Below are 10,413 nucleotides of genomic sequence, written 5' to 3' on the forward strand. Positions count from 1 at the left end.
ACAGGTACATGTAAAGTGACCCTAAACTCAGGAGATAAATCTTAAAAATACATTCAAGTACCTTTTTAACTATTAACAAAAATGGATCTTATTTGTGTGTCACTCGGCTGTAGATCCTCAAATCATCTCTGAATTGGTGCTGACAGTGTCCTTTCTTTTGGAGGGTGGCTACGTTTGTTCCCCATGGTCCCTGTGGGTGTTGTAAAGTAGTCGCTGCTCCAAGCTCGCTCTCATGATGAACTACAATCTCACGTTTAGTTTACTAGTTTGCATTGAGATTGTAGCTGAGTGATACACAAATATGATACATTTTATGTTAATAATTAAGGTTCTTGAATACATTTATAATATTAAACGTCTGAGTTTAGAGCCCATACACACCAGGGTGGTTGCGGATTAGCACGGTTACCGTGGTGATCTCAAAAGGGGGGTTTTGAGAGTTTTTAATTGCGCTGTAACCGCGAAAAATAGTGCAGGGAGCAGTTTGGGCGGTTCGGACCGTGCAGTTGCATGAACGGTCCCCATAGCAATGTATGGTATCGTGCATGTCGGTGGAACCGCCCCGGTGTGAACGGGGTCTTGGTGTCACTTTAAATAGACACATTTTGCAGCCCACTCAATTGTTTGTGCCTTATTTGTTTTTAATTCCTACCAGGGCATACTTTATGCTGAGTCTTTGTTGCTGTCTGTGTCAGACTGGGGGGGGTGGGGACTTCCTCTTTTGGAGACACAACAAAATGTAAGAATATCACTCAAAACTGAGGGAAAATCTCCACTTAGATTGTCACCAGAACAGGTGTCTCCATTTAGAAGATTTTAATCTAACCTCCTCTTCTGGTAACAACTAAAATTGTGACCACTGTTTTATTAAATTATATATTTCTCCACAAAGGGCACAAACATCAGTTAAAACCTTACCGTTCCTTATGCTATTGAAGCATTATTGACCCCTTACATTAGGTTGCTTTCTTGTGGCTGGACAGGGTTGTGGGGGGCGGGGGGGATAAGGTTATTAGATGACTGCCCTATTGTGTAATGGTCAGCATAAATAAAACCAGTGACAGCAGATCTAGGGCAATGTAACAGGACTGACCATGATCATTAGATGGCAGTTTGGGGGCACCAGTTATTCTAAGACACTTTAAACGTCCCTGGTTGCAGCACACATTCACACTCGCAGTGCCTGTGGTTTTATTAGACGGGGCAGTTTACAGGCAAAATCCGAAAAGCCAATCGGAGTGGCTCTGTGCCTTGTGATCGTTCTGAACCAATCACAGCAATTGCAATTAGTAAAACTAAAATATTGAAATATCCCACGCCAAATGTGTTTTTTTGCGGCAACACTGAAGTAATAGAATGATCATTAACTCAAAGTGTCACGCTAACGATTAAATGAATATGTGAACTGAATATATCAAACCAAAGTGAATTCAATAAATATAAAACACCTAGCAGTGTATAACACATAGACTATCTATAAATAATCATAACATGTCCACACAAGACACACAAAGTGCTCAAATGGATTAAATGTGCAATCATACAAGTAGTGTCTGTAAAATACATCCACAAAAGAATCATGAATCCCTCCAGTAGATTGTGCATCCACAAGTGTAAAATACTCGGTGTCTTCACCTCTGCACAACTAAGATAGCAGCCTCTCACCTTCTGTATTGACCTCCCAGATAGATGGTCACAAAAAAAAACTTTTCTCTATCTCCAGAAGGGGATATCCTGCCTTTGAGAACTATGAGGTAAGGGATTTCCAGGCATCCTTATAGTTAGAGCCGACCTGTGAAAAGAAGCTGTCGCAGGTCGGCTCAATCGATCGGGAAGTGAGCAGAAACATGCAGCCGATCCACTCACTTCCCGATAGTCTCCCTGCAGTGACTGTCAGTCACTGCTCCCTGCAGGGATTCCCCCCCCCCCCCTCTCCTATCCTCCAGCGCTGAGTGGAGGAGTGAATGGGGGAGGGGACAGGCACAGCTGGCTCTGCCTTTAGATAGGCAGAGCCAGCTGTCACTCACGCAGCTGGTTGGACCTCGACTGTATTGTCGGGATCCATCCCGGCTGCGGTGCTCTCAGTATATCACGTGCAACTATGAGAACTAAGAACTATGGGGAAAAACACTTTAAGGGTCCGAACACCCAGTATTGGCTTGAAGCAGAGAAGAATTCATCACACAGACCATAATCACAAAACATTTTATTGATTAAAAAAAAAAAAACTTCATGTGTGATACTAAATATAAAACAAGACCCAAAGTGCACGATGCGGCTTCCACAACCCCAGGCATGTCCACTAAGCTCAAAGTTCCAGCTTACAGCAGCAAACCCCACCCGACATGCGTTTTGTCTGACGATGTAGTATGGAAAATGCAGTTAGATCACAAGTACAAAATCACAAATGCTTTTGTCAGGTAAACTGCTTACTTGAAATGTTTTTAGAATGATATCCAGGTACACAAGTTATAATTAAACACGAAACAAATGGCTATCCACTCTTTGGTTCAGGAAAATAGACCATCTACCACATCTGCATCCCACAGTGCAATGTTACCATCATTAAAGGAGAACTATGGGGTTAGGGCTTTTCCCCATAGTTCTCCGGGTAACGGGAGGAAACAAACTAGCGTCCTCCCGTCACCCAAAGCTCAGTATACCGCGAGCTACAGCTTGCGGTATACCGAGACGCCGCAGCTGAAACATATCCAGACAATTATGTCTGGATCCACCCAGCTGTGTGAGTGACAGCTGGCTCTGCCTATCTAGAGGCAGAGCCAGCGGTACCCGCCCCCTCCCCCGTCCGCTCCGCCAGTCAGCACTGGAGGATCGGACAGGGGAGGGGGGAATCCAGTCACTCCCCTATCACGGCTCTCTGCAGTGACAGGATCGAGAAGTGAGCGAACGGTGTGTTCGCTCACTTCCTGATCTACTGAGCTGACCTGTGACAGTCTCATTGTCACAGGTCGGCTAGAACTATGAGGATGAGTGAAAATCACTCACCTCATAGTTCTCCTTTTAAAGATTTACTGCATTTACTTATTAAGCTTTATTTTGAGAGCACTCTTTAAACTTAGATTTGTGTACCTTTGGAGGTCTGACAGTTGCTACCTTATAAATTTCCTGAAATTATTCTAAGGCCCCATGCACATTTATGTGTGTCTGTGGATTCTTGTGTTGGGAACCTCACGTGGATCCGTACAGATGTGGCTGCTGTTCCCTTGTCAAAGTAATAACATGCCGACAGTGGCTGCAAGCTTTCTTGCAGGTCAGGGTAGATACTTGTCCCTGGACGCAATCTGTCTGCATCTTGGGACAAGCCTATATCCCGATCCATAGGTAATTGTTCAATATACAATTACATGCGGACAGTAATGCCGCCACTTTCTGCCTGTCATTCTCTTGAATGGGCACAGAGGCTGCATCTGTATGGACCTCCCTTGGATTCCTGCCACAAGAATCCCCAAGTGCACATAAAAGGCCCATGTGCATGTCGCCTAATCCTTCCCAAAGCTACATTGCATTTTATTTGCCATAAAGTTTGAGACATGTTATGGTCATTACTGAAAATAATGGTCATTGTGGCTTACTTAATTAGGCCTACTAAATAACTATTAGGGCCTGTTCACACGACGTCCGTTTTCTGTGCTGACCTGATTCGTACGCTCCTGCACTAAATATGTATGTATCCCTATGTGTTTTATGGGCTACAGTTCTCACGTTCGCAGTCCGAAAAAATACTGCATGTCACATTTTGTCCGGTCAGGAAACGCACAAGCGCGGCAGAAACGGAACGCAATGCAGCTAAGCAGAAAATAAAATGTATTCTTGCTCCACTTTTTATGATGTCAGAGTGGGAGATAGACAGGTTGGGGTAGAGGTAAAGGCATGAACTGCAAACATTTTAAACATGCCCATTACCTTTCCATGGACATACGAGTAAAGGAAAAACATTTATCCGGGTGAGCTCGCAAATCCTCATATAAACTCCAGAACTGACCCTTGGAGTCCCGAAGCCTCAGGATCGGGTGTACCCAATAACGACGTCTCCTGCGAGCTCATTCTCTGCAGATTGCTGTAGCCAGCACCATCAACATGCCTGCAAACATGTGATGCATGTCTGATCACCAGCTTTACATACACAAAGGGAAGTACCGGTAGATGTTACGAGAGGGCGGAAGTGACCTCAGAGGAAGAATCTGCATACTGACAGCCCCACGGCTTGAAAAAAAAAAAAGTCAGCATCCAAAATGCGTTAAACGCACTGCATGAGTAGCACCACATCTGCAGATCCAGACCTGATCAGGACCTGAAAATCATGTGAACAGGCCCTTAGGGTTTCTAACACAGAGCTCTGTTGTTAATAGTATTCCTTTTAAAGTAAACTTATTTTGGTGAGGAAGATGGTTAGTGAAGTGCATAATACATGCCCTTTTATCAAAGTCTGATTGTGTCTCTGTACATGGCTGTGAAACGTTGGTTTCATTTACTTTCGTTGTGGAATGAGTCATTCCTTTGTCTTATCTGCCAATAAAAAAAAAGATAGCATTTTAATTCTGTATGCAGAACAGATCTGAGCTATTCCTAACAGTGTGCGCGGTTTAGCCTGTTCCTTGGACAGATGTTGTTCATATGAGTCACACAGACGGTTAACTTTCCATGCCTGCCCAATTCCTAGAATCCATGGACACTGACAGTTGCATCTACTACAGAGTTCATTGGACCCTACCAAGCTTGCTCAATATGAGCAAAGTACATGAAGGGGACTAGATCAGAACTGGAGCAGTTACCCATGGCAACTTCTATCTTTCGTCTTCCAAACTGAAGAGAGACGCTGATTGGTTACTATTTGCAGTTGCGCCAGATTCTGTCTGCTCCAGTTTTGATAAAATCCTTAGCAAACCAAATTTTATGTTTGAGTCAACTTGCTACACTAACTAAAATGACTAATTTTTTTGGAGCTACTGAATGTTGCAATGCCATTTATTGTTTGTACTGTGTTGTTGGAAAAGCCTACATGAACATTTCAAATTTGACTGAATAATGTACAGGGCATATTTCTGTGTATGTGCACTTTTTTTTCTATCTTGGCTTTGCTGCCATGATGTTTGGGGTGAGATGTGTGCAAATTATCAGTAGGGTATTAAGGAATTGGATTTTTATAGTGTATGCTAGTTACTGCATTGTCACTTTATGGATGCTTCCTTTAGGATTAGTCAAACTACGTGCATTAAACGTAATCTGCAGCAGTTCTGCACTGTGGGTTTTGACATGAACAAATGCTGATTTTGGATCTCCAGTGGTTTTGTTGCTGTTTCATTAGCTGCTTTAGAGCTTACAGCTGGAGGGTAAGTTTAGTTTACTTTATTGTCCCTTCCCATTTTCCATAAATCCAGGTATACACTTTTTTTTTTTTTTTCATGCATTCCGGGGCTGAAGGAAATAAATAGAACAGATTCCTCCATTAACACTTACGAGCGCTGATGGACGAATCCCACGCTGTTTGCATTGTATTCTGACATGTGCAAACTGAGCTGGCAGCTGATTTGCTCTGTATGGCTGAGAACTTTTCAGTCAGCTCCTTTTGATTAGCCTGACCAAGGAATGCTGGTCAGAAGGGTGCCCACAGCAGCAGCCTTTAGCTAGTCAAGAGGATAATTTTGCTACTTCCTGGTTTAGAATTGCTGTTTTTAGTTTGGCTATCTGCACACTGGGCAGAGGTGATCATTGTGGTTCACAGTCCAAAGAGAAGGTTAATGGGTTGTAATTTGCGGATCTTCCTCTAAGCTGACTGAGTCTGGTAGTGCTCCCCTTTAAAGTTTGGTTAATAAAAAAAAAATAGTATTGAAATCACCTCTCCTCCATTTCAGTCTAAAGTCCCTGTAATTTTCTAACTTTTCTAAAAAAAAAATTCAATGCAATGAGTAACCTTGGAGGCATTCTTTACACTGTGTGGGTATGAAGTGCTCGCAAAAATGTAATTTTTCTGAAAAGAATATGTAGGAATCTGCAACAAGTTTACATGATTGAGCAAGGATTTTAACAAAGTATATTTTTTTGTTCTTAACAAAAGTGGAGTTGCGCATTGGGAACTCTGTCCCTTATTTGCATGGGCTGTGTGCAGAGGAGGGTTTCCTTTGTCTAATATACCCCTGATCTTTCCATTAAGAGTATCTGTCACTTCCTATGTACTTTCTCTGTCTTTTCTGTCTTAAAAGTGAAAGACCCTTCTAATGCACTTGAATACATACGTGCCTATTATGCAACTCAAATTAGGTGTCCCAGCAGAGATAGGGGAATCTATATTGCTTCATTTGAGTTAAACAATGGAGCTGTATAGGTTTTTCATGCATCACCTTTTTACAATTTTAGGTTTTCTAGTTTTTGGCTGCTGCGTGAATGCTTGTGCTTTATTATCACAGTCTCCTGTTTATATTTGCATATTTGGGACAAAGGAATCCTTTAACCTCTAACTTATACTGCCACTTACAGTATGATTGGGCACTGACAAACTAGACCAGCCCAGGATAATCCCTCCTATTGCCATGCCTTAGTTTTTTGTTTTAGTGTCCTAGTAGGATGGATGTTTTTTCTTCAGCTCTGCTGTGTTAAACACTTACCTGTTTTTTGCTAGCACTTTTTTTTTTCTTCAAGACTCTTTGGGTACTGGGTTCCATGTGCGGTGCTTTTCAGTCTCCATTCTGGTAACTTACCTGCGGAACAATTTACAGCTTTGGCGCTGCTGGCATTGCCCCCTAGCTTGCCATGTCTCTGAAGATACTCGCTTGGTAAGTGGGCCGGTCGAGACAAGCACCAGGAGCTACCTCATTGCATAGGTTGCTGTGTGCCTCTATTCTTTTTCACTGTGAGTTCCAGAGGCCTTGCCTTTTTCGTTTGAGCCTAATATATTGCCTTATCACCACATGGTCGCAAAGTGTCTGATTCTACTAGACAGAAGGGGCACAGTCCCCCTGTACCAGGTGCCCCCAGCTCACTTTCTACCAATGACTCCCGGGCTGCTTGCAATGTGTCTGACACTGCTGTCACTGCAGCTTGGAGTCATGTTGCCCTCTGCTCTTGGATTCTGTTCCCTCCTTGAAAAGGTCCTCCTTAGCTCCATCATGTGGGGCTGGGTACTCTGTCATTTTGGCTAAGGTTTTTATCATGGCCATGCAACATTTTATGGCCAAAATCACACAGTTATTTGCTGACTTGCAAAAGCTACAAGTGCACTTCTGCATCCCCTTCTTCAGATTCTAAAGAAGACAATTTTTGCTCTTACTGATGCAGTGTGTAGCACTCTGAAACTAGAGACTCAATCTCTTGCTTCTGCCAGTGCTGTCTCCAGCCTTAAATAGTTTAAAACTCCCGAAGCTACAAATACTTTTCCTTTGCTCTTGCTTTTCCAAATGTTTCCCTGTGGAGATTGAAAGCATCCTCATAAGTTATTTGCTTCCCCCCAGCACTTTTTCACCCTGTACATATTTTCGTAGGCATTGTACAGAGGTGGTCCATTACCACTGTGGTTCTGGCCTTGTCCTGTCTTAGTGAGGTGCTTACTATACTGGTGGATGATGCAGCTGTTTTCAAGGACCCAATTGATAAGCGGTTGGAAGGTCTTTCAAGAGCCTTGTTCTTTCTAGCAGGTCCCTTAAGAGCTCGACCTGCTGCTGCAGTTGGTCCCTTGCTTTTTTAAAGTCATGGAGCATATGGCTGTCAGCTTCGCAGCTCATTTCTTGCATGTCTCTTGTTGGTACATATGTGTAGGGCACTTACTTTAAAGTGCACTGCAGAACCTTTGCACAAGAATAATTTGATCGACGTGGCCTTTGAGGGGCAATGTCTCTTTGGTCAGGCTCTTGGTGGTAAGGATGCTACTGGTGGCAAAAACACCCATCTTTCTCCACATAAGAAAGTCTGCAAAGTCTTCATCCTCTCATCGTTTCTACATGTTGAGACTTCCCAAGGTTGGCGTCCTGTCCACCTGCAAGTCTGGGACCTAAAGTCTGACAAATTCTCAGACGGGCTTTTCTCTGAATAAATGTGTCTCCACTTTCCACAGCAATTTGTTGACTTTTGGAGAGGTTTAGGTAGCTTGTATCTCAGCTGCAGGGGGTGGTATCACAGGGTACAACTGTATTTCTACTCCCTGCCCCCCTCCTCTGTTTCTCACCTCCAAACGTCTTGTGTCACCACACAAATTGTCAAATCTCCATCAAGCCCCCTTTGGCCTTCTGAATAAATGTTTCTTTGCCCCAGTTTCCTTTTTGGAAGATCCTCATGATGGACACCAACCTATTGAGCTGGGGAGGACCATCCTACTGGAGGGGGTCTTCTGATCTGGATTCATTCAGACACCACAGCAAGAGGTATATTGGGCCCTGTTTTGGGTGGAACAAAAACGTTCACGTTCCAGCCTTGACCACCTTGTACATTCCAGGCATAGACAATTGGCAGGCAGATTTTCTCAGCCAGGAAAGGTTCCTACAACTGGAGTTGTTCCAGGACATGTGTTGCAGGTGGGGGATGCTGGATATTCCATATTCTTCAACAAACTGGACAGGTTTGTCTCCAGGTACAGATATCAATTAGAGGAGGCAGTGAATGCTCTGGTGGCTCGCACACTGCCCAATCCTATATGTATAAAGGTGGCTGATCTTTATACATATACCACTCTACCTCACCAGCTTGTTTGCAAACAAAACTATTGTATTTAAAGTAATTTACTTTTATGGTGATAAAACAATTTGGAACCATTCTGATTGGTCTCCGATTTGATGCTTCTGACAGGGCAGCACAATCGCAGAACAAGCAGCTGACCTGGGTGCTACCGGTAGCTACTAGTTCTGTCATAGGATGTTTGATACCAGGCTTCATGCTGAGAGAGAATATTTTTTGATGGTAAGGTGTTTAAATGTTTGTATATATTTGATCTCCCATACTTTTACTCTGTGGGTCCTATTCTTTTAGAAAATAATATAATTTTGGGAGGTTTAATTTTTCAAGCGTATCAGTTATTAACTTTAAAGAAGTAGTCTTAAGAGATCCTGAAGTCCTACATACTTGCCCTGGAGCTTGTACATTCATACACAAGTCTTTTTAGGTGACATTAAAGTCCAAGTCTCATTGCATTCCTATCGAGTAAGTCCCTTTTGGAATAGGTCTTGCAGTGACAAACGGATGGCGCCGCTCAATATCAGAAAAGGTGTCAAAGGCACGTGAGGATGCTGATCAATACGCCTTCTATTGACACATGCTCAGTATCGCATAACTCAATGTTTTGGGGGCCATGCATAGGGCAAAACAGATTCATTGGCTACATGCTTGTTCTGTGTTAGGGGCTTACTAAATAGTAAAGGTTGAAAGCTTTAAATTCTGTACCTACAAAATGAAATCTATATTTCCTGACTGGTTTGATTTACTGATTCCAAATGTCTGTAACCAAGATCATGCCATAAATAACACAGTAGGGAGTACACAAATTATCTACATTTGCTAGGTATTGCTTTTCTCTACCACTGGTGCACATCAGTCTATCCACCACATGACCCAGTATTACTGTCTGCTAGGCTTTGGCTCTGCTTCACTTCACATGGGAATTTAGTATACTGAAAGCTTTACAGAATATTCTCAAATACAGCACTAAATGTGGTCCAGAATAATATAGTATGCCATTAGTGCTGGAATCAGTGTTGCGTTGCCACAGCCCCAGAGGCATATTGGGGACAGTACAGTTAATACAGTGCCCATAATTTTTGTTTTGTTGCTGGAACAAGAGTTTGTGCCTGTTTAAAATATGAATAAAAATTGGCAGGTGATTCTAACCTTGTTTTAAGTTGCTTTGAGCTGCTTTTGCCTTCCGATTTAATTTTTTTCGCTACTTGCCAATACCGATACCGGAAGTCCCATTAAGGAAGCCGGGCGGCATGTAATGACTCACCAACTGGCATCCTGATTAGCATGAAGCCAGCCTTCTGGCCAATCAGGAAGCCCAGGGGTTTGCTAATGACTTGCCATCCGGTTTCCTCATTGGTCATCTTCCTGACCAATCAAGAAGTCTGGCAGCGAGTCATTACACGCTGCCCGGCTTCCTGATTAGCCGGCTCCATGCTCCCTCGTCACCAAAAGGGAGCATGGAGGTGGCCTACCAGGAACTCGGGCAGCGTGTAATAACTCACTACCCGGCTTGCTCATACCAGAAGTTCGGGTATCGTGCTAGGCAACGGAGCATTTAGGCGAGTACGAATACTCGGTATCGATATTAGTATCGTTGCATCCCTATATTCAACTAGCTGTTATCTCAGGGCTTTGATCTCTCCATGGCCACCATTCTTCTTCCAGGAGAATGTGCTGCAAATCATAAGGATTTGGTTCAACAATGCATATTACAGACATATATATATATATATA

At 43.1% G+C, this 10,413-nt stretch overlaps 1 protein-coding gene across 1 annotated transcript in view; it reads left to right on the forward strand.

Moving 5' to 3' along the window:
• SCAF4 (SR-related CTD associated factor 4) overlaps positions 1 to 10,413 on the forward strand; it is a 35,225-nt gene that overhangs the window by 1,863 nt on the left and 22,949 nt on the right. The window lies entirely within an intron of this gene.

Source organism: Nanorana parkeri, unplaced genomic scaffold (genome assembly GCF_000935625.1).
Source record: "Nanorana parkeri isolate BGI_ZX_2015 unplaced genomic scaffold, ASM93562v1 scaffold527, whole genome shotgun sequence".
Lineage (NCBI taxonomy): Eukaryota > Metazoa > Chordata > Amphibia > Anura > Dicroglossidae > Nanorana > Nanorana parkeri.